We start from the raw sequence: 26,026 nt of genomic DNA on the forward strand, positions 1-26,026 counted from the left end.
GCACCTGGCTTATTTCACTTAACTTAATGATCTCCAGTTCCATTCATGTTTTTGCAAATGACTGAATCTCATTCTTCTTATGGTTGAGTAGTACTCCATTGTATATATGTACCACATCTTTCTTTATCCATTCACCTGTTGGTGGACACTTATATTAAGTTATTTTTGAGTGACATTTTCATATAAGCTGAGAGAATTTGGTTGAGATTCTTTTTCTTTTAATTTCTCTTTTTGTTTTTCTCTTTCTTTTTTTCTCTTATTTTGATGAATGGGCAATTGCTTTAGCACCATTTGCTAAAAAGGATATCCTTCCTGCATTAAATTGCTTTTGAACCTTTGTCAAACTCAAAACTTGCACCTTGTCAAAATAGTGAACTTTTAGTTCCTTTGTCAAAACTCATTTGGGGCCGGGCGCGGTGGCTCATGCCTGTAATCCCAGCACTTTGGGAGGCTGAAGCAGGCGGATCATGAGGTCAGGAGATCGAGACCATCCTGGCTAACACGGTGAAACCCCATCTCTACTAAAAATACAAGAAAAAAAAAATTAGCCAGGCGTGGTGGTGGGCCCCCATAGTCCCGGCTAATGAGGAGGCTGAGGCAGGAGAATGGCAAGAACTCAGGAGGCAGAGCTTGCAGTGAACCGTGATTGCACCACTGCACTACAGCCTGAGTGACAGAGCAAGACTCTGTCTCAAACAAAAACAAAAACAAAAACACTCAGTTGGGCAAATCTGGATGGTGTATTTTTGCTTTATCTCTTCTTTTTCATTAATCTATGTGTCTTTCCCTTTACCAAACCACACAATCTTGATTATTGTAAAGAAATCAAAGAGACTTATTCTCTCCTCCTCCTTCTTCATGAAACTGTTTAGCTATTTAGTTTCTTTGCCCATCTATATCTACAAAAAAATCGTTCTGGGATTTTGGTAATGTTAGTGTTAAAACTGTATGTTAATTTAAGGGAAAATTGACATCTTTATATGCTAAGTCTTCCAAGCCATAAACACAGTATATCTCTCCATTTAAGTTTCGATTTCTTTAATCACCTTGTCCAGGTGTTCTAGATATAAGTCCATATGAGCTTTGCCAGATTTATACCTAAGTATTGCATTTACTTTTAGCAGTTTTAACTTGTACTATATTTTAAAATTTTATTTGTGTTTATTGCTAGCATTTAAAAATAAAATTAATTTTTGCTTATCTTGGGTCCTGCCACCTTGCTGAGCTTGCTTCTGAGTTCTAGGAATTTTTTTTGAAAATTCCTGAGGATTTTTCATATAGACAATTATGTCATCTAAAAATAAGAACAGCTTTATTTCTTCCCTTCTTGTCTGCATGCATTTTCTTTGCTTTTCTTACCTTATTGCACAGGCTAAAATTTCCAACACTCTGTGGAATAAGAATGGTAAGAGCAGATATCCTTGCTTTCCCCCCATTTTTGAGAAAACATTATTTTTCTCCATTATATGTAAAGTTATCTGTAAGTTTGTAGATATGCTTTATTAATTTGAGGAAATTCCTATTCCAATTTTTCTCAGAATCTTTAATCATAAGTGAATGTTGAACTTTTCAAATGTTTTTCTCCATTAATTAATATGGTCATTTAATTTTTCAACTTTAGCCTGTAGATATGGTGGGATTACATTGATAGGTTTTGAACTTCCAACTAACTTTACACCCCTAGGGTAGGAAAAATTAAAAACTGCACTTAGTCGTGTTGTATAATTTCTTAATATATTGCTGTATACTATTTTATAATATTTGTTAAGAATTTTTACACTTATATTAGTCTATAGTTTTCTTTTTTAAAAAGTTCCAGTGCTATTCAAATTATTGATTTCATATGGAGTCAGTTGTGATAGATTGTGTTTATTGTGAAATTGGTCTATTTCAACTAAGTTGTTAAATCTATGTGTGTGGAGACGTTCTTTGTATCTCATATTTTTCTTTTAAGCTCTACAGCGCTTATAGCAATACCTTCTATTTTATTTATGTTATTGGTAATTTGTGTCTTATTTCTTTTCCTTGTCAGTTTTCCAAGAGTCGTTTTATTGATTTTTAAAAGAACTAGATTTCAGTTTCATTTATTTAATCTATATTTTCAGTTTTAAATTGTATTGATTTCTATAATTTATTATTGCATTTCTTCTACTTGCTTTGGGTTTATTTCACTCTTCATTTCCCAGGTTCTTGATCTGAATGTTAAGGTTATTGCTTTGAGAGCTTTCCTATTTTCTAATGTATTCATTATGTGTGATAAATTTCTCTGTCAGCACTGTTTTGGTTGTGTTTTACAAATTTTGATATATTGTATTTTTATTTTTATTCAGTTCTATGCATTTTGTTTTCCTTGAGAGTTTCTCTTTGACCAATACATTATTTAAAATGTATAGTTTAGTTTGCATGTGCTTGTAGATTTTCCTGTTATTTTTCTTATTGATTTCTAATTTGATGCCCTTGGGGTGGAAATTTGTAAAGATTCACTTGATGGCCCGGGATATAGTTTATTTTCATATAAGTTCTGAGAGAACTTGAAAAGAATGTGCATTCTGTTTCTGTTGGGTGGAGTGTACTATAAATATTGAATAGATCCTACAGGATGGTAGTGCTGATGAGTTCTTCTATATCCTTGCTGATTTCCTGTCTAGCTGTTCTCTTAATTGTTGACAGAGAGGTGTTAAAATCTTTCTACATAGTTGTGGATTTGTCTATTTCCCCTTTCAATTCTATCAACTTTTGCTTTGCATATTTTGCTACTCTATTGTTGGTATATACATGTTTAGAATTGCTATGTTGTCTTGGTAAATTCACCATTTTATTACTATATTGCACCTCTCTCTGTCTCTGGTAATTTTCTTTTTCTGAACTCTACTTCATCTGATAGTAATAAAGCCACCCCTGCTTTTCTTGGATTAATATTTGCATGATATTTTTTTCATCTGACCTGCCTATATAATCATATTTGAGGTGAGATTATGATAAATAGCATGTATTTGGTAATGTTTTCTTAGCCATTCTTCCAATCTCTGTCTTTTAATTGGTTTATTTAGGTCATTCACATTTAATATTTAAGTTAAAGTTTAAAGCCAACAATTTTCTTTTTCTTTTGCTTTTCTTGTTCTATTTATTTTATTATTTTTCTTTTATTCATTCCTGTGAGTTGCTTGTACATTTATTAAAATTCCATTTTGATTTACTGATAATGTTTTTGAATGTCTTTTTTTTATAGCAACCACTAAATACACAGGTTATTGTTATCATTATAGAGATTTGAATAGAGGATAGAAACCTTAACTCCCTTTACATCCCTTTACCTTGACCCGTATACAATATTATTGTCTTAAATATTTTCTGTATGTGTCCTTAGAAACACACTAGACAGCGTTATAATTTTTGCTTCAACTTTAAAACATTATTTTGAAACCTCCAGAGAAGAAAACACATTCAGTTTACCCATATTTTTGTTTATCATGTTCTTTCTTTCCTCAGATATTCTAAGGTTACTTTGTTAAAAAATCATTTTCCTTATGTTCATAGAACTTCTTTTAGTCATTCTTTTAAGGTAGATCTACAGATAATAGATTCTCTTAGTTTTCCGTCATCCAAGAATGTGTTAATTTTTCATTTATTGCTGAAGAATATTTTTACTGGGTATGTAATTCTAGCTTGATAGTTCTGCTTTGTCAACACTTAAAATATATTACGCATTTTATTCTGGCCTCAATGCTTTCTGATGAGTTATCCTCTGTGTCATTCAAATTGTTTTCCACCTATATTTATATGGTATTTTTTTCTCCAGCTGTTTTCAAATTTTTCCTTGTTTTTAGTTTTCAGAAATGTAAATACTCAGTGTCTTGGAATAAATATTTAGGGTTTTACCCTATTTTGTTCTTCACTTCTTATGTGACTCTGATGATAGGAATGTTATATATTTTGTTATACTCCACAAGTTACTGAGGCTCTGTTTATTTATTTATTCTTTTGTTTATTTTCTCAACTATTGTCCAGATTAGGTAATTTGTATCACTCCATCTTCTGTTTCGTTGATTTCATTGATTCTTTTCTGTCTCCCACGTTCTGCTATTGGCGCATCTATTGAGCATTTTATGCCAGTTATTGTATTTTTCAGTTCTCAAATTTCCATTTGGTTCTGCTTTATATTTTCTATGTCTTTGCTGAGGCTTTCTATAACTTTGCTGAGGCTTCTTATTTTTTTCATGTGTTTGAAGCATGTTTGTAATTGCTGATTAAAACATTTGTATCATGGCTGCCTTAAAATTCTTTGTCAAATCATTCTAATGTCTACCATCTCAGTGTTGACATCTATTGATTGCCTTTTTTTAAACAGTTTGAGATCTTCTTATATCTAAGTATGGAAGTGATTTTCTATTGATTTTTTATTATACATTTTTGTATTATATGAGACTTTGGATCCTATTTAAAACTTTGTTTAACTGGTCTTCCACGATCTTGCTTTGTTAGGGGAAGGGAAGGGCTATCTCATTAGTGGCACTCAGCTTCTGTTGACTTATGAAATCAACAGAAGAAAGAAGAAATTAATGAAACAGAAGATGGAATGATACAAATTTCCTAATCTGGACAACGTTTGAGAAAATAAACAAAAAATATAGAGGGGGTTATTGCTGCTGGGCAAGGGTGAGATTTCCAGCTCCCCACATGGCTTCCACAGACACCACAATGGGGTAGCCTCATTATTGCTTGCTGATATTGAAGGTCCTGACCCCTCACCGAGCTTCCTCTGACAGCACCCCAGCAATGAAGAGGATGGGTATCTCATTATTTCTGACTGGAGATGGAAGTTCAAGATCCTCATTTTGTTTTGTATGGCATTGGGTAAGGGATTGGTCGGGGGGACTGGTTATTAGCAGATGGATGAAAGTCCTAGCTACCTACTTGGCTTTTTCTGATACCAGCCTGGTAGCAACTGGGGCACCTTGTTACAGCCTCATGAGTGTGGAATTTTAGGCTTCCCACTCAGACCTAGGTGGTATAGTTGGGGGTGGGACCACAGTTTTTTTCTGTTGTGTTTGGCTACAGCAGAATGATTACTGTTTAATAGGGTCCTGTTTTGGTAGGTTGCCCCTTTCCTGGTGTTTGGCTATATATAACATGCTTTTCTTGGGGCTTTCTTATTTTGTTTTCTTTTATTTTTGGTGTATAAGTGTTAGCATTTCTGAGTTGACAACTTTTTCAGCATCAAGTCTGGAACATATGAGGCCAAAGGAAAATGCAGAGAACTTGCTGTAGTGTCATTTCTAGGTCTCATGGTCACTGGGTGGTCCCTTCTTGTCTCCACCTTTCAAGGTCCTCATTATTTTTTAAATATATGTGTGTGTATATATATATTATATATTTTATATATATATTATATATATTATATATTTTATATATATTATATATATTATATATTTTATATATATAATATATATAATATATATTATAGTATATATATTATATATTTTATACATATATATATTTATACATATATATACATATACATATATTATATATATATTATATGTATAAAATATATATTATATATATATATAATGTTCAGGGATTTTTAGATTTACTAAGAAGAAATGAATTAAATCATGTCCACTTCATCTTCCCATAATTAGAAGTCTCCAGGCTTCCTCTTCTGGTAGTAATTTTTAAACTTTTTTTTCAAAGGAAATCTCATACAAAAATCAGTCTTAAAATGGGGATAAAGCTAAATTATTTGAAAAAAAAGATGTTTTGAGCTCCATACCTTGGGCTCCTTAATGCTCTTGCAATGAAGCAAGAGTCAAAGGTGCTGAATTTGGACATTACATAATCCTGAATTTTGACTTTTTTTCTATGACTTATGCAAAGAGAAGAACAATAACTCTGTTGAGGTTCTCTAATGAGCCAAAAATATGACAGTAGCCACTATCACTCTCCTCTCCTTTGTTACTAACAGGATGCATCCTCCTTCGTCATGAAATATAAGGTAATTTTTTATTACTTGATAAGTGAAAATTGTCAAGATTAACAATGGCAATCTCTTTAGTGAAGAGTATATTTCTCATCCTTTAAGTAAATATGTACTAAGTACCTACTGCATGCACGGCATAGTGGGCAGTAGGAAGGGCTGGTTATACGATGTGGAAATCACAGTGAAAAATGAAAATGTCAAACTGCTTATTCAAAAAGCAGGGGGAAATGTCATTCAAGGTACTGACACATACAATCCTTTTCTTTTACTTACTTGGCCAGTCCTTGTTTATTTCATTTGCTATTTAGTGTCATGCTCCCTCAGGAAATGGGTTACTCCACTTCGTAGGCATCTCCCCTTCCCACAGGACAACTGCTACAGCTCACAGTGGACAGTTCACCCCAATAAACTATAGCTTCTGCTTCAGGGTATGCTTGGTACCTGCTTCAAGTGTGGATGAGGGATTTGGTAGTCATCTGCGAGTGTGCTACAGTGCTCCCAGCCTTAAACTGAGATAGCTGCCACCATGCTTAACTCTAAGACACAGGAGCCCATACATCTAATTCCAACTCTTCCTGCACACAGGCACCTACCATGGGCAGGGGCATCAAGGAGGAGGTTAGATAGTTCCCAGAGTGCCAGGGATGGCGGAGTGGGCAGTCTAGAATGCACATCAGGGAGGCAGTAAGGAGGCAAAATTATGTGTGAGCTAGGCTCCAACCCTGTGACACATGCTTCATTGTCCCATAAGACTTAATTACAAACACAAATGATTTCAAAGATAAAATTGTTAAGAAATTTTAAGATGACAGTCACAAAGCATTAAACCTCAACCATGGGACCCTTCTTAGGACAGGGCCCTATGTGACCGCACTGTTTTCATGCCATATTGCTGGCCCTGGCACTAGGGACACAATAAGGTAATACCTTGGAATTCTTTGTAAGACTTCAAAGAAACTGGTTAAAAATAAACACTTTGGTCTTTTAAGCATATATTTTATGTGTTTTGTTAACACACAGTCAAGGAATTTGACTATTTTTTAACTAAATTGTGTTGTTTTGACATTTGGGAGACATTAACACTTTCAAGTGGCTTTGAGATGGGTCCATTGGCTTTCTTTACTTCATCATATCTTGGTATCACAGTAAAGACACGTATTTTGTTCTCATAAATTTCTCAGTGGTCCCATTATTATTCTGTAATTATTCCTTCAAGACAGAAACTAAGTTCCATTACTCAATAGGGACTATTTTATTTCATCTACAACAAAGAAGCTACAGCATATTTACTGTCAACGGTGAACTGAAAATTCTCAAATGGTTCTCATCAACATCTTTATTCATTTTTTCTCATTTTGTTTTTTAAGTAGGTCTCTTTTTTTAACCAACAGTGGAACTCAACATTAATTTTGTGAATTGAATCAGTATGTCCCTCTAAACAAATGGACAACAGAATTAGATAACTTGGATTGGCATCAAATATCTCTCTAATTTTCATGTAAAAAATATATTTTTCAAATGATGAGATAAATCACTAAAAGTCAAAATATACATTTTATAGGAGATTGAGATTTGGTCATAAATTCTAATAATCCTTTTAATAATATCAATGGTAATATAATAACTTTAATTGAACCATGTTTACATGCCAGAAAGTATGTTATAGGATTTATATGTCCTTACCACATTACTGTTTACATTTAGTCTTTCAATGTTGCAAAGTTAGTACTTTTTTTTTTCTTTTTTGGTTTTTACTTAGCATAGTGTCCTCAAGGTTCATTCATGTGGTAGCATGTGTCAGAATTTGCTTCCTTTATAAAGCTGCATATATTTATTAGACTTTTAATGTATGTTTTATGTTCTGTTCCCTTCCTTCCAACCCCATAGTTTTGTTTAGATTTTTCCAACTTTTATTTTAAGTTCAGAGCTACGTATGCGGGATGTGCAGGTTTGTTACATAGGTGAATGTGTGCCATGGTGGTTTGCTGCACACATCAACCTGTCACCCAGGTATTAAGCCCAGCATCTACTAGCTATTCTTTCTGATTCTCTCCTTCCTCCCAACCCCTACCCACAAAGTAAGTACTATTGTTTCCATTTTACAGATGAGAAAATGGAGGCACAGCAGAGCTAAATAATTTGTCCTATGCAAGTGAGAGAGATGCAGTTTCTTTAAGACCCAGGTTTTTTCCACTCTATATGGTCTCCCCAGAAATGCCCTTTCTTTGCAAAGAAAGAAATATTTCTATTTTTAAAATTTTAAAATACTATTTCTTACAGATAGATGCTTCTCATAGATGACTGGGTAATCCAAGGCTCATTATTCATTGTGTTGTTTTGTGATGCTTTTGATTATATATTTAGCCATTAAAATATATAAAAACACCTCATATCAAGAATAAAGTTAATTTAAAGGAATGTTTGAAGAATTGGCTTAAGAATAATGAAATTTGACTATAACACTCTTGATAAACAGACGCATATATCTTGAAACTCAGGCATGAAGACTTGGTTACTAAAGAACAAAAAAGATCTATGATAACTGGATTCTCAAAGACTTCTTTTGTTACAAACCTCAAAGACAGCATAGCAATAAGGCTGCAGGGTAGGTTAATTTAACATTTGCATCACAAAGTTAATTTGGAATTAGCTTATCTTTCTGTCTTTGTTCCACTGTTTCTATCAACTGTGACTAATTCTGCAACCTCATTTTTTTTTTTTTTAGACGGCGTTTTGCTCTTGTCGCCCAGGCTGGAGTGCAATGGCGCGATCTCCGCTCACTGCAACCTCATCCTCCTGGATTCAAGCGATTCTCTTGCCTCAGCCTCCGGAGTAGCTGGGATTACAGGCATGTACCACCACGCCCAGCTAATTTTTGTATTATTAGTAGAGACGGGGTTTTACCATGTTGGCCAGGCTGGTCTCAAACTCCCGACCTCAGCTGATCCACCAGCCTTTGCCTCCCAAAGTGCTGGGATAACAGGCTTGAGCCACCGCGCATGGCCCAATTCTACAACTTCTATGTGGAGCTTAGCTGGAATGTTAACTTGAATCTCTAGAAATAATAGACGTGGATTACCACACAGTATCATTTTCTTAAGTGATTAGAGTATATTTCAGTGTAAATAGAATATATTTACCTATTTATTTAGTACTGTGTAGCCTCATAATTCTTCACTATTAAAAAAAGTTTTGAACTAAATATGCTATATTTTAAGGAGTTTACTTATGTTGTTTCTCTTTCTTGTTATTGTTTCCCTCTCTTATGATTTAAAGAAAATAATAGAAATCTGATAATTTTTATTATCTTTATTTTCTATATTGGGAGACAGTTTATGCTGTGGTTAAGAGTGCAAACACTGAAGCCAGGCTGCCTGTTTTTGAGTCCCACTTCTGTCTTTACTATTGTGAGGCTTTGAGAAAGTCATTTAAATTCAGTGGGTCTCAGTTTCCTTTGTTAGTTTATGTAACTAACAAAGTTAGTTACACAAACTAATATTGCTTTATTTTATATTATTGTTATAGCTGAAGTCAGCTTCCAAGGTCATCTAGTCTTATAATTAAACATCAGTAGAGAGACAAGGAAACTAGTTTCAAGTATTTTCATGAACTTAGATTCAGTCAGTCAATAGGTCCATTAGAACTGAAATATATCACCTCATTCTTAGATAAGATCTTTTTCATTTACTCAGCATAGGTTGATAATTAGTGATTTTCAACCTATCTGAGTACCAGGTTCTCAGTAGGTTTGGGCTCTTCTTCAATTGCCCATACTTTCATGAGTATTTAAATCCTTCTGTATAAAGTATCCTTCTTCCCAAAATGGTTTTGGTTGTTTCACACTCACCCCTCAGGATTCAGCTTTCTCTATGACTACTTATTTGGAAAGCTTCCTTGAGCAAACTTTCAGTCCCCACCTGTTCCAAAACAAGTTTATATCTTCTCTCAATCCCTTTCTCAGAACCTTGTGTTTAGCCAAATTATCCCACTGGATGTATTTGCTGAATTTCTTATAGGTCTCCCAAAGTTTATTATTAGCTCCTTGGGGCAGAAATTCCATCTTCCATAGGAGATTATCAGTCATTTAAAAAAATATACTATTTGCTGGGCTAGGAGTTGAAGCTAGAATGACCCCTGACCACAGTTTCTCTAACCACACCTTTATTTCTGGGTCCTTACTTCTCTACTTGCTCACTAAAAGTGATAAGGTTACTGCACACACAGGCAGAAAGAAATTTTGTCTTCATTTTTTTTTATATTTGAGCCAGATCCTTGACTAGTGTATAGCAGAGTAAACTCCAGGTCTGCATGGTTAGTCCAAGATGTATTTAATGATTTTTTTGCTCATGATCATAGTGTTTTCACATTATTAACTTCCCAAAGTATTTCCCATGAAAGATTATGAGATATCTTGTGAAACAAAAATAGTATCTGACAAGACTAGTGATAGGTTCATTTTTTAAAAAGGGTCCTATCTTTAAATATGATCAGAAAATGCTCTATGACATTGTCCCTTCTTAGACATCACAACGTACTGTTGCATAGGAGAAGATCAGATCCATGAAGATCTGTAGTACAACAAACAAGCAAAATTGTTGACATTGCATGTTTAATCTAGATTTGACTTAAATTCTTTGACCATGGATTCTCAGATGCTGGGTCTCATGGCACTTGTGGTCTTTAGTTCACATCATTTCTTCACCAAAGCCACAACTGAAACAGGCTGGCAACTGCCAGAATATACATAGAAGACAATCACCTAATCATCTGACGAATAGGTGCTTGTTTTATTGAGGGTTTTTTTTTTTAGGTTCTTTTTTCTCAATTTGTCCTCTAACTTCCAATGACATGGGACATCATTTTAATTGATCCTCAAAATTCTTAAAGAATACTTTTTACACAAGTGGCACCAAGGAAATATATGATGCTAGAAAGATACTGGAAAGTGCAGTAATTAACCAAGAATATTACAACTCATTTTCTTGAGACTTGGCTTACCTTCCTGCAAGCTTTTTATTTATTTATTTACTTTTTAATGAAGTAATTAATTGCAATTCATTTGGGTGTTATGGAGGTTGTAGTCAATTTTTATTACTAATTTTTCTTTGTGTAGTAGTTATTAATGTGTTTTTCATTTATAGCTAGAACAACTGGGAAGACACTCTAGTCCATGTAACCCTTAGACATTTGAATTTGATAGTGAAGTATCAGTGCCCTCTTTGCTCAGTGTGTTTGCAGTGCAGTGCAGTTTAAATTTAATTTATTTATAATTTTCCCTTTATATTTTTATTAAACCCTCTACTTATTTTCCCATTCTTCTCTGACCAACAGATGGGCTTACTTCCCCTTTATGTGTTTTCATTGTTAATATCTGCAATTCAATAATCAGAAAAATCAGAAATTAGCTTGTATCACATTTGCAAGGGAAAATGTTTTCTTCAAGCTGCATTTTGTTTCTGAGCTAAAAGAAAACACAATGCTATTACATAATGAGTGCCTGCTTTACAGGGGAAAAAATAAACAGGGTTCCAAGTTTAAAATGATGATGGTGCTTTTCTGCTATCATCGGAGCCTAGGTCAGCACAAGGCCACATGTCATCCCTCTCTTGGGCTGCAGTCTTTATGCACATCATTCACACACAGATTAATTCACTCAACCAGAGAGATGGTCCAATTGCACTTTCTTACTTAATTTCTTGTTGACTTGTCAGATACTTATGTTTTATGAAGACATGACAGAATTCCAAGATTAAAATTTGATTATGATAATTTATAAAATAATAAGTATTGTGATGTGATATTGATGGCTTCATGTAAAAAAAAATCCTTTTTATTCAGTTCCCAATCCAAGAATCCTCCCAATCTAGAGGGGTACCTCTCTTGTCCGGAGCACCATTGATTAAATATCACCAAGCCAAATCTTTATCTTTTTGTAATAAGTGTGTCCTCTGTAGGTATTCTCCAATGCTCCATAAGCTATTCTTGGCTTGGTACTTTTCTGATGAGAATGAACTCTTTCTTCATGGTCTAGCTGTGAAGCTGATTAAATGTCTTAGGCCAGAAGATTTGACCAGGGGCTGCCGTGTTTTCTCATCTTTGCTCTTTTATCAACATAGGATTTCCTGCAGATCCAAGATGAGGAGTCAGATGAGTCAAAGTTATCTACATCTACAGGTCATGACAGGAAAGTTGAAAGCCCTGTTAAATTTTTACAGGAGTTACTGATGATAATTACCAAGAAATCCTGGGCCTGAGATATAAATTCTTAGCTTTAAATTTTCTTCATTTCTTGGTTCTGCTGCTCCTAATCACCATTTATGCAAAAAAAATCTGCTTGGGTATTCAAAACACAGCTTTCTTGTTTCTATTTGTGCACTCAAACACTCATTATTTTCTCCACTACCAGGGATAACCTCTTTTCTTATGATTCACATTTTTCTTGTTCTTCAATTGTCATCCAGAATTTTCTTGCTCCTTAAAAGCTTCCTAGTTTAACTGATTCAATATCTATAATTTTCTTTCTCAGGTAGATTTTTATACATGAACTTACTCATGCTACAATTTCACTGGGAGCTTTATATTTTTATGTCACCAACAAATCTCTTCCAGCTTCATCAGATTGTAAAACCTCAAGGGTCTTGATCATATCCTCCATTTTCCTCTAGGGTGTTTAGTGGAGTAGGGTCCCTCCTTTTTTTCTCTTTCTTTGCTGCACTAAAAGGATGAAATGTAAATATTTTCTCCCGAGGGAGGCTTTGGGAAGAGAGTGAGTTTTCAGTGGCTAATGATTTGTGCTTTGAGTTTAATGGTCCATCAAAGTCTATTAAGCAATAGCAAGAGAAAAAGAAGATTCCAAAGGAAAGTAGAAGGGGATAAACCACAATGAGACTTCAGGGGGGATCTAGAAAAATGGACCAGGGAATGATCTGGTTTACAGAAGGGAAGTTTGGGAGATAAGGCGCAGTTGGGAGGGCAGAGATCTAACTGCGGAAAAGCTCAGACACAGCTGAGAAACTGGACCTAGTAATGTTAGAAGACACCAGAGTTGAATCACAGCTCGCAGCCACCCCTCACTCAAGCCTTCACTGGAGCTGGCATCTCTCCTCTCCTCTGTTTAGTGACAAAAAATGTGGCCCTTCTGCTGCCTGGCAAAGAGTTTGCCTTGACTACATTCAGCACCTCATCAGCTGTCCTTCCATCTGTGCCTGCCACCTAGGTGAGCCACTGGCCTCCTCCTGTATGAGTCAGGATTCTGGCATAGTGCATCTGTGTGATGTCTCTGAAATGTTTATCTTCAGCACAGATTTCTCCTCTGGTTTCAACTTCCCATTTAGAAGTTGAAACGGAAGAGAAGTTGAAACCGGGAGTTGCGTATCTACTCAGGTGTCATGGACATCTTAAACTTAACATTGTCTATTCCAAAGCCAACCTTTCATCTTCCTCATCATAGTAAATGGAATCTTTGTCTTTCTAGTTTTTTAAGCCATAAACTCAGAAGTCATTTCAGACATACTCAGGTTATGTAATATACAGAGAATTTAACAAAGAACTATTTACAAAGGTGAGGGTGGCATTCAAAGAAACCACCAAGTAATATTGCAGTACTTCTGAAATAATGACAGTGAGAATCCAGAGCCCAATCCTAGGCCTGAAGGGGCAGCAGGAGGGAGTGGTTGCTGGACCCTGAGACAGGCAGGGAAGGCTGTGTGAAGATTTGGGAGGATCTGTGTTTCTTTGTCAATGAAGGTGGCCAGCCCTCAGCACAGCGTGGGGGTGCAGGAGAAAACAATACCCCACAGTCACTCTCCTCCCCACCTCAGAGCTCCTGCACTGTTCCTGAAGCCATAGAGGAAGACAAAGCAAAGCAAAACCCACCACTGATGTAAACCTAGACAGTGAGCCTCCCGGGACCCAGGGCAGGGTGGAAAATGGTGAAGAGTGAACCTGATGGACGAACAGAAAAAAGAAGGCTCAATAATGGACTTTTTCTTGACTCTTGACTAATTATTTAATATCAATAACCTCCACATAATGTTCCAGCATGTTTTTTAAACTAGAGAAATAAAAAAATTGGTTGTGGGAGGAGAGGAAGGTGAAGAGAAGAGGGCATGGTAGAGTGTTAGACGAAGCAAAACTTAGAGAAGGGACCAAGTCAGGGATTAGGCTAGGACAGTGGTTGATGATTTCCCTATCACCTTTGTCCAAAGGCTGCACACGGGGGGCCCCATAAGTGTTTGTTGGCTGCCTCCAACTCTCAACCACTGGAAGCTAACATTCTTTCTGGTTTGTTCGGTTTAGCAAGTGCGTGAAGTACCTCTTGAAGATTGACTCTGCGGTGCTCACTCACTCACACACTGACATGTAATCAAATGTTTTACTGCAGTTCCATTATCTTTTCATCAACACATTTTGAAAAAAAATGACTGACACCACCAAGTTGATTCAGTTGTGGACAAACAATCTTCAAAGCAGAGTTATCTCTTCCTGATCTAGCTCAATAGTTTACAATATTAAGTTCATAAATTAAATTACTTCTGCTTCAGACTGACTTTTCTTGAAAGCACATATTATTCCCTTTCTTTTTACATACTCAATCATGAATTAAAGTAGGTAACACAGATTGTTTGCTACAGGTCAATTTCTCTATAAAACTACAAAAAGGAAGATCAGAAAGAAGAGGGTGAAGACTGTAGATTGCTAAAATAAAAGCTTTGTAAAGAAAATCTTAAACTACTTATTCCTTTGGCTCCCAGGAAATTATATTCTCTTCTCTTTCTGTTATTGTGGTGGAGGGGTTGTTTATTTTCATTTTAACTTTTTTATTTTTAAATTTGATGCATACATAATAGTTGTACATAATATATGGGGTACATGTGATATTTTGATACAAGCATAAAGTATGTAATGATCAAGTCAGGATCATTACAAACATTTATCATTGTCATCTCAAACATTTATCATTTTTTCATGTTGGACCCATTCTAAATTCATTCCTCTAGCTATTTTGAAATATATAATAAATTATTAACTATAGTCACCCCATTGTGCTATAAAATGCCACATCCTATCTTACTATCTAACTGTATTTTTGTACTCATTAACCAACCCATTTTTATCTCCCCTTCCCCAGTACCCTTCCAAGCCTCTGGTAACCATGATTCTACTCTCTATCTCCATGAGATCAATTTTTTTGGCCCGCATATATGAGTGAGAACATGTGATATTTGTCTTTCTGTGTCCAGCTTATTTCACATATCATAATTTCCTCCAGTTTCATCCATGTTGTTGCAAGTGACAAGATTTTATTATTTCTTATGACTGAATAATATTTTATTGTGTCTATGTGCCATATTTGCTTTGTCTATTCATCTGTTGATGGACACAGTTTGGTTCCATACCTTGACTACTGACTGCTGTGAATAGCTCTACAATAAACATAGGAGTGCAGATATCTCTTTGATACACTGATTGCCTAGTTTTTTGGATATGTACCCAGTAGTGGGATTGGTGGATCATATGGTAGTTCTATTTTTAGTTTTTTTTAGGAACCTTCATACTATTTTCCTTAGTAGCTGTACTAACTTACATTCCCATCAACAGTATACAAGAGTTCCCTTTTTTCCACATTCTCCCCAGAATTTGTTACTTTTTGCCTTTTTGATAAAAGAAATTTTAACTAGAATGAGATAATATCTCATTGTGGTTTTGATTTGCATTTCTGTGATGATTAGTGATATAAGCATTTTTTCATATACCTGTTGGCCATTGTATGATTTCTTTTGAGACATGTTTATTCAAATCCTTTGACTATTTTTAAATCAGATTACTTGGCTTTTCGCTATTAAGTTGTTTGAGCTCCTTATATATTCTGGTTACTAATCTCTTGTCAGATGGGTCATTTGCAAATATTTTCTCCCATTCTGTAGGCTGTCCCTTCACCTTGTTGATTATTTTCTTTTCTGTGCAGAAGCTTTTTAGCTTGATGTGGTCTCATTTGTCCATTTTTCCTTGGGTTGCTTGTGCTTTTGAGGTTATTGTAGGATTTTATACATTGTTTATAACTTCTTTGACAGTCCTCTCTTCAACACATGAAACTTAAACCCCCACCCTTTAAATATGGACTGGCCTTAGTAACTCATTTCTAACAAATAGGATCATAAGTGAAACCACCTATAGAGCTTCCAAGTTCTGTCATTCAAGGTTGGCTCTCTCTTTTTTTGAGAAATATATTTTTGGAGCCCTGAGCTGCCGAGTGAGAAGTCTGCCTATGTTGAAATTGCTGAACAAGAATAAGCACCTCGAGATGAAGACAAGCCAGAGGAGCCTCACCAAGTCAAGCCCCCAGCTATTTGAGCACCATCTGCAAAAATGAGATTCTGAGATTATTCCAGCCTCATCAGTGACTGATGGCATTCACAAAAGAGACCCTGAGCAACAAACATCCACTGAGTCCAGTCAACTCCCAGAACAATGTGCCATAATACTAGTGAACGATTGTTATTATTTTATGCCACTAATTTGGGGGTAGTTTGTTACACAGCAATAGTACCCAGAGAACTGGTGTCTCCTTTCGTTAACCTCCAAACGTTGGATGCCCCTTGTCCAAGTCCTGGACCTTCTTTTCTTATCTATTATGCTTTTTTTCTTAGTAATCTCATCTTCCCCATGGTTTTAAGTAGCATTTGTATGCTACCTCTGAAATTTTTATCTTCAGCACGGATTTCTTTTCTATGTTGCAAATAGCCATTTGGATATCTGCTCAAGTGTCGTGGACATCTCAAACTTACTACCTCCCCAAGTTGAGCCTTGATCATCCTCATCTTAGTAAATGGCAGCTCTATCCATTCTTTGCATAAGCCACAAATACAGAATTATTCTAGGCAAATCTCTGCTCCTTATGTTCTCAAACCAATGAATCATCAAGTTCTTTCAATTATTTTTCTACAATTATGGCAAATGCAAATTATTTTTGTCCCCACTAATACCACTCTAATCCAAGTGACAGCTATTTTTCACATAGGGTAGTACAATAATTTTTCAGTATTCTCTTTGCTTCCAATCTTGCCATATCTATTGCTAACACTCTACCATCTATTCTTCATATAATAGCCACACTATTTTTTTTAAACATAAATGATGCAACTTTAACCCCCACCTTATTTAAGAACACTCAATTAGGGCTAAAATCCAACATAATAACTTGGTGCATAAGACCTGATGATTTTGACACTGCTCTTCTCTCCAACTTCATTTTGACTTACCCTCTCCCTTGTACATTAAATTGAGTCACACTGGCTTTCTCTTAGTTCCTCAGAAATTCCACACACTTTCTGCCATGCCTTTTACAGGTGCTGTTTCTTTTGTGTAAAATACATTTATCCCTCCTCTGGCTCTACGCTCACCCCCTAAACCACCTCCTATCTTAATGATCTTCTATTCATCTTTCTGATTTCAGCTTAAATACCACTTCCTCAAGCAATATCTCTGACTTCATCTCCATCTGATTTGGATTTCTTATGTTAGTCTTCAAAAAATACTGTCCTTTTCACTTATTGGTATTATCACAATTAGACATTACATATGTACTTTTTGTTGAATTGGCTTATATCTTATCTCTATCCCTACTCTACAAGCTCCATGAGAGCAGAAATCAAGTCTCACTTGTTCACTGCTCAACACCCAGAATTTAATAGTAGGTGCTCATTATGTACTTATTAAATGAATATACACCTGTTAAATTTGATCTTTGGGTCAACTTCTCTGAGACACTTGGCACTTGTGCAAAAGCTGTTCTAACCTGGGACCTTGTGACCATGAGATCATGTAAATAGATATCTCAGAGGGAGGAATCCCCACTGGAGGATAACATTTCAAGAATTTCATTCAGAAAAAAGTCAAAATCCAAGACCAGTCTTCACAAAAGCTATAGAATCTTGGATTACCTCAACTTATGAAATCTCCAGATTGATCTCTCTATTTTTATATTATTTCCATGCAAGCCTACATTTCTCCTTCTACAGTGTCCATTAGAGCAAAGATTAATCAGACCACACGCCAAAAAAAATTATTAGTATGGGTGATTTTTCTCAATTTTACTAAAAAGCAAACTATTGTTTTATAAGAATACAAATTGAATCCTCTTACTGCTATTCCAAATATTTTCACCCCTAGCTTTATGACCATCGAAAGCAACAAAATAAAAAACAAAAGGAGTTTTTACAGTTTAAATAGTGTCTTGTTAACTCTCTGGATAGCTTCATGGCCAATGAGCAAGAATTCTGAGAACTAAATTTAAAAAAATTAAAATTAAAATTGAAAATAGAATAAACACATTAAAAAAAACCTTTAAAGTCCAGGGAACATGAAATGGCCTTCTCTCCATATACAAAATATCATCACAGTTCTCGCTTCTGATTTGCTTTAATCACAACCCTAACAAAGGATTCTAAAATAATCTCAACCTTCACAAAAATTCAACCCAGAAACAATGTGGATGAGAAATTGTGTTCATGATTACACACAATGCGGAAAAAGCCTTTGGTGAATACCTGTCACATGCATGAAGCTCTTCACCACTATTGTGGCATCCATGACAATTCAGAATAAAATAGGTCAGATAACCATCAGTCAATCACATTTTCCTTTCCTCCTGGGATCAGAAACATCCCAGCTTTCTCCCGCTGTCCTGAGCCTGATATCAACATCTCTTTTTTTTAACCTGCAAGATTGTGATTGAATATTTTACCCAGCTGTCAATACTTTTAGTAAAGAATGAGCTAAATAAATTAAATCAACAGATAAAAGAGCATATGAATGAATTAAGCAGTGCCCCCACTCATCACTATCCCTTCTGTAAATGACAGATTAGCTGCTCATCTAAAATCTGTCAAGCAAATGCTTTTAAAATCCAGATAAATTAAAAGAGTTATAAGACCTTCTTGTTAAATGGAGGTATATTACAGCATTGTTTTGTAGATGTATTTATTAAACTCAAGTCTGAGGGCAACAATCTTGAAATTTTGAGATGAGAGTTTTCAAAATTATTATTTAAAAATATATATTTGTTCATTGTAATGGGATCCTTAAGTTCTACTCTCTAATGTTCTACCTTTCTTTTTCAGAAATTTAACTAGAACAGTTCATGGCTCATATTTGTGTTTCTGTATTGCCTATCCAAAAGTGGTATTGCAGGATGTTAAGAAGTGTTATGTTTTTAAAAGTCTTCTTGTTTAAGAAGGTCTTGAAATACTGAATTGTTATAAATAGGTTTCTTGTAAATTTGGAGACTTTAATAAATGCTATTGTACATTTGGAGATCTCCAAATGAAGGCCTAAAAAAGCAGGATATTCATAATGGTTTGATCTCAGAATCCTTTTATTTGTGGGAACATCCCAAGAAACTAGTGTTTAACCAAACACTTCTTGAGAAACTGCTCCTCCAAAATTCCATAAGCATGAGGCAGCCCAGAGTCCACTCAATAAGGGCACTAATCCCATCATGAGGCTTCTACCCTCAAGGCCTCCACCCTCACCTTCCAAAAGCACTATTTCCAAATATCATCTCACTGGGGATTAGGGTTGCAATGTATGAATTTTAGGTGGACACAAATATGCATTCCCTAAGAGCTGTAGAGCATGATTTTTCTTCATTTACAAGTCTCCATGTCTGCCACGTATAAGATGTTATACTAGGAGTTGGGGGATGTGAGCATGGATATATAAGAGGAATAAAAGTGATAGACTACCTCCAGAGAGCTTGCAGTTAAGGAGGAGAGAGAAAACCTTTATAAAATTAACTATATAGTGTATTGAAGAACCTGCAATCTTATTTCCTACCTTCACGGAGATTTTAGCCTAGTAAGAGTGAATGACAATTAAACATGAACTCATAAAACCATGCACCAAGTGCTTTGATTGGGGAAATGTACACTGAAAGGATATCAAAAACAGGAGTAAAAGGACATGAGAGCCAGAGAAAAATAATCTTGAGACCTAGTCACAGCAGCTCTCCACCCACAGCTATTCACCTAACACTTTAAGCTTCAATTTACTCATAGGTAAAAAGAGAGGGTGGGAGTCCGTGACCTCAAGGCTCTTTAGCAATTCTCAGTGTCTAATCTATTTTGCTGTTCTGTATGTTTACAAAGGCAAGGTTTAAAGAATTGGAGCAGCCAAGAGAAGAATTAGCAAGCAATCTGCTTCAACATTGGTGTTGGTTCCTATTTATTTTATTATCAAACTTATACTAAAACAACTTTAGTAATTGTTTGAAACAAAGGATCATTACTCAGGAAGCAGCATCTCAGCTGTGTTATGATTAAAAGACTTTGAAAAGCTCAGGAAGTATAGTTTTCTCCAGCATTGTTTTTCTTTTCTACAAAAACCTTTTTGTGCAGGTTCAAGTGCAAGATTAGATACTAATTTGATTCTTTATAGTACAGACAGTCTTTAACACAGCACTGAGATATGGGCTTATCTAGAGAGACTGTTTTTGAAAGAAATGCTGCTATTCAAAGCAATAGGCCAGCTTTGTTTTTCTAAATTATTCAGAACAGAAATAACTGGCTGATTTGCTGATATGCAGATAAATATCAGGTATTATTTAGCCAGCGCCAACTTGCCTGAATGACTATCTTTCCACTACCCTGGGAGTAGTGAACCTAAAAAAAAAGGAAACTTTGTTTCCTACAGAGTAAATATTAGATGTTAGATCGTACCCCTAGGACAGAAGAAAATTAGATAAGCTCTATTTTCTTGCACAAGAAGAAATTCACCCTCTTCAAATACTGATGGAAAGTCCTGTCTGGGTGGACCTGTCATTTTGAAAGTGGAGGTACTAAAAATGAAATAAATTACTACTTGGTTACAACTATAAGCAAGAACAATTCTCTAGTCATTTCCCAACTAGAAATAATGAAATCACAAATAACTTAGGAGAAGATGTAAAATTCAACTGTCCTTTCAAGTCCTGCTGCCTCTCTGCTTTTATCTCCACCTGGCCTTCTAAATTCTCTGGCTTTTCATTTGTACTTTGAAAACCTTTTCACTGAATTCACTATTTAAATTTAAATAAAAATTCCAAGCAGCTATATCTGGTTTGGTTTTGGAATATCCTTTCCTCTGAGCTCCTTTTGGTTTTCTAATTTTAAGGTAAGTGTCCTCCCTGTCTTCAGCTTCCCAAATAGTTGACCCCTCGAACTATGTTTTCTCCTTTGATGCTAATGCTACCAGTTTCTCTACTGCCCTCCACTGAACCATTCCTGTTGCCTTTCATTCTTTCTAGACTTTTATCTACTTTGTTCCTATTACTGCCAATGTAAAAATGAGACATGCCTCCCCCCTCACTTAATAATTCTATTCTCAAGTACATAATTATTTCTGTCTTTCCTTTATGGTGATCCACCTAGAGCAACCCTAGCTAATGCTGGCTAAGAAAACGTTCTCTTTTGAGTGTTATGCTAGAGATCATAGAAACGTGTCCATGTTAGCCCCTGTAGGAAGGACAAACTATCTCTGAAGGTTGTTGCTCAAAGAGCAGATTTTAGCTTTCACACATAACCTCACCACCCTGTTTGCCCTATTTTCCTCTATATGAAGAGCAAGCCCTTCCTACCTGTGACAAGGGCAGATGCTACTTTTGCCCATCAGCTTATCCCTGCTGTGTGTTTCTGTCGGCACTGCCAAGTTCTGGGCACCAAGTGGACGGAGCCCGCGGCATCTGCCACAGAGCTATAAGAACCCAGGCAGCAATATGTCCTTGTGGAATGGAAAGACAAATCCAGGAGAGCAGGATAGATTCCATATCAACCCCAACCACCACCAGTGCCCTTCTCAACCTCCTATTACATTGAGAAACAGAACAGAAGCACAGGATGGAATATTTTCAATCACAGAGCTTTGTTGGAAGGAAGATTCCAGGTGGTAAGGGGAGATTTGAGCACCAAATAGACACAGGGTTAACCTTGCAGGTGGTCAGAGCAGGTGTACACCCACATGGTAAAATCTTAGAGGTCCTATAAATATTCCTAAGTCTAAAAGAAATATATAGAAAATGTTTAAAATACCCCTGACAGAGATCCAACCCTTTGCATGTCTTCTGCTACCTGATGATAAAATGCAAATTCCTCCATGTAGAAATATATTTGAAATGTATTCATCGGTATCACCTTGGTGCTAAAGAATTTACAGTTAGCTCCCCTAGTGAAATTCAGGATGTTTTTATTGTTGGTAAGTTGAAAAAGAATTTTTCACCTGATCAATGAGGAAAGATGATAGGGAAAGGTAGAAAGGAAGGGCAAGGACACAAAAAAACTTTGCCAGGCAGACAACCTGGTACCAGTAATTTTTGGTGTAAAAAACAACGCAATTGGCAGTGCATTCTCCAAGTTCCGGTGTCTTGGTCCCGTTCTTATTCCACTCAAGTTGCATTAAGAAGAAACATTGCCAGGGTATTTGACTTTTCTCTATTTCCATGGGATTCTAAATTTTTCTAAATCTGACCCCCCCGCCCCCGACAAATCCTACTATAGACAGTTTTACCTCTATATAGAAAAACATCATTTCCACTATTATAATTATATTACTCTACATAATTTCTTCAAGACTTTGCTTAATTATTTCTCAGAACTCTCTATGTTGCTAATTATGTAGAGTAATATGAATTTCACTAGGGGAGCTAACTGTAAGTTCTTTAGCACCAAGGTGATACCGATGAATACACTTCAAAATATATTTCTTCCTGGAGTGCAGTGGCACGATCTCGGCTTACTGCAACCTCCATCTCTCAGGTTCAAGGAATTCTCCTGCCTCAAGCCTCCTGAGTAGCTGGGATTACAGGTGCGTGCCACCATGCCCAGATAATTTTTTTTTTTTTTTTGAGACAGAGTCTCATTCTGTTGCTCAGGGTGGAGTGCAGTGGCACAATCTTGGCTCACTGCAGCCTCCACCCCCCGGGTTCAAGCAATTCTCCTCCCTCAGCCTCCCAAGGAGCTGGGATTACAGGCACGCACCACCGTGTCCAGCCCAATCTCTATATTTTTAGTAGAGGCAGGGTTTTGCCACGTTCGCCAGGCTGGTCTCAAACTCCTGACCTCAAGTGATCTGCCCACCTCGGCTTCCCAAAGTGCTGGAATTACAGGTGTGAGCCACTGCAACAGGCTGATAGTATTTCAATTTGAGATAAAATTAACATAATATTTATCAGTTTAACCATTTTCAAGTGTACATATTGATAGTTTTAATTGTACTCAAAATGCAACCATCACCAGTAATTTCATAACACTTTTACCCCACAGAAACTCTGTATTGATTAAACAGTTTGTCCTCCATTCTATCTTTGTGATAGTTAACTGTATGTGTCAACTTAACTGGGCCATGGACATCCATGTATTTGGCTAACCATTATTTTCGATTGTGTCTGTTAAGGTGTTTCTGGATGAGATGAGCATTTGAATCAGGGCACTCACTAAATCACATTAGCTTCCCTAATGTGAGCAGGTATCTGCTGATCTGTTGAGGGTCTTAATGGAACAAAACACTGAGGAAGAAATAATTCTTCCCTTTCTGCTTGACTGCTTGAGCTGGAACATTGGCCTTCTCCAGGCCTCAGTCTAAAATTCACACCATTGTCTCTTCTAATTCCGAGGTCTTCAGATTTGAATTGAACTGCTCCACCAACTTTTCTGGGTCCTCAGCTCACAGATGGCAGATCGTGGGAGTTCTCAGCCTCCATAGTTGCATGGCCAATTCCTCATAATCTCTCTCCATGTATATATGTAGAGAGACAGAGGGAGAAAAACATGTATAGATCCCATATATATACATTATATAAGATACAGTTAGACATATATTATATGTATGTGTACACACACAATACGGGTTGAGTATCCCTCAAAATGCTTGGAATCAGAGCATCTCAAATCTGAAAATCTGAAATCCAAAATGCTCTGATGAACATTTCCTTTGAGCATCTTGGTGGCACCGAAGAATTTTTCTATTTCAGAGCATATTTTACATTTTCAGATTTGGAATGCTCAACCTGTATGTATGTTATATATTTTACAAGATATCTATCTATCTTATGTCTATCTATCTATCTATCTATCTAATATACTACAGAATATATACATATGTATAAATATATAAAATATATACTTATATAAGTATATAGGTATACAAATAAGTATATAAATAAATATACTTATATAAAGTAATATATATTACTTTATATAATATATATTTATATATTTATAACATATATATATTTTTATATGCGTATATATATTTATATATGTATATATATATGTGTTTATATATACTTATATAAGTATTTATATGTACTTATATATCTCCTATTGGTCGTGTTTCTCTGAGAAACCCTAAGATATCCTTCCTTATATTCTTTGGCAACTACTAATCAATTTTTTTGTTTCTATTAATTTGCCTATTCTGGACATTTTATATAAATGGAACCATACAATATGTAATCTTCTGTGCTGGGCTTCTTTGAGGCTCAGTTATATTGTAGCATACATCAGTACTTCATTGCTTTTTATAGCTGAATAATAGACCACTGTATGGATAGATCATTTTGTTTATTCATTCCTCAGTTAAAGGACATTTGGGCTGTTTCCACTGTTTGGCTATTATAAATAGTGCTGCATGAACATTCAAGTACAAGTTTTTGTTTGGACAACTGCTTTCATTTCTCTTGGGTATATATGTAGAAATAGAATTGCTGGGTCATAAGGTAATTCTGTGTCCCAACATTATGAGGAATCACTAACCTGTTTTTCATAGTGGCTGTACCATTTTACATTGCCACCAGCAATGCATGAGGTTTCCAATTTCTTTACATCTCCATCAACACTTGCTATTTCTCAGATTTTTGAGAAATATAGCCATATTAGTGGATATGAAGTTCTATCTCATTGTGGTTTGTTTCCCTAATAACTAATGGTTTTAAACATCTTACTATGTATATAATTAGCCATTTTTATATTTTTTGAAATTATTTATTCAAGTTATTTGCCCATTTTAAAATAGCGTTGTTTGTATTTTTGTAATTAAGGATTCTTTATGTATTCTGTACACTAGACCCTTATCAGATATATGACAAGCAAATATTTTCTCCCATTTCACTTTCTTCATAGTATTCTTTGATGCACAGACTTCTTAATTTTAATGAAGTCCAATTTATCTCTCTGACTCTTTTTTTCTTTTTCTTTTTTTGGCTGCTTTTAGCGTCATACATAAAACACTGTTTCCTAATCTAGGGTCATGAGAATTTTCATTTATACTTTCTTCTGAGAGTTTTACATTTTTAGCTTTTAATTCAAAACCTTTGATACATTTTGAGTTAACTTTGGTATATAGTGTAAGGTAAGTGTCCAAATTCATTCTTTTAAATATGGATACACAGTTGTTCTAGTACTATTGGTTGGAAAGACTATTCTTTCCAACATTTTCATTTGATAATCTTGGCACCCTTGTCAAAAATCAATTGACCATAGATATATGGATTTATTCATGGATTGTCAATTCCATTCCACTGATCTCTTTATTTATCCTCAGACCAGTACCACACTGTTTTAATTATTGTAGCTTTATTTTAAGTTTTAAAATCAGGCACTGAGTCTTCCCACGTTGTTTTTCTTTTTCAAAAATGTTGACTATTTGGGAAAACTTGCAATTCAGTATAAATTACAGAATTAACTTGTCCATTTTTGCAAAATGGCATTTGGAATTTTGATAGGCATTGGACTGAATTCATAGATCAATTTGCAGTGTATTGCTATCTGAATAATATTAAGTATATCAATGAGGAACACAGGATGTCTTTCCATTTATTTAGGTTTCCTTAATATCTTTCAAAAATATTTTTTAGTTTTCAGTTTATGTGTCTTGCATTTCCTTATTTTAATTCATTTGTAAGTGATTTTTATGCTGTTATAAAGAGAACTGTTTTCTTAACTTTGTTTTCAAATAAATCATTGACACTACATAGAAATAGAACTTACTTTTGTGTGTGGATGTTGTATCAGGCAA

The sequence above is a fragment of the Pan troglodytes genome, chromosome 7 (genome assembly GCF_028858775.2).
Source record: "Pan troglodytes isolate AG18354 chromosome 7, NHGRI_mPanTro3-v2.0_pri, whole genome shotgun sequence".
NCBI classification, from domain to species: domain Eukaryota; kingdom Metazoa; phylum Chordata; class Mammalia; order Primates; family Hominidae; genus Pan; species Pan troglodytes.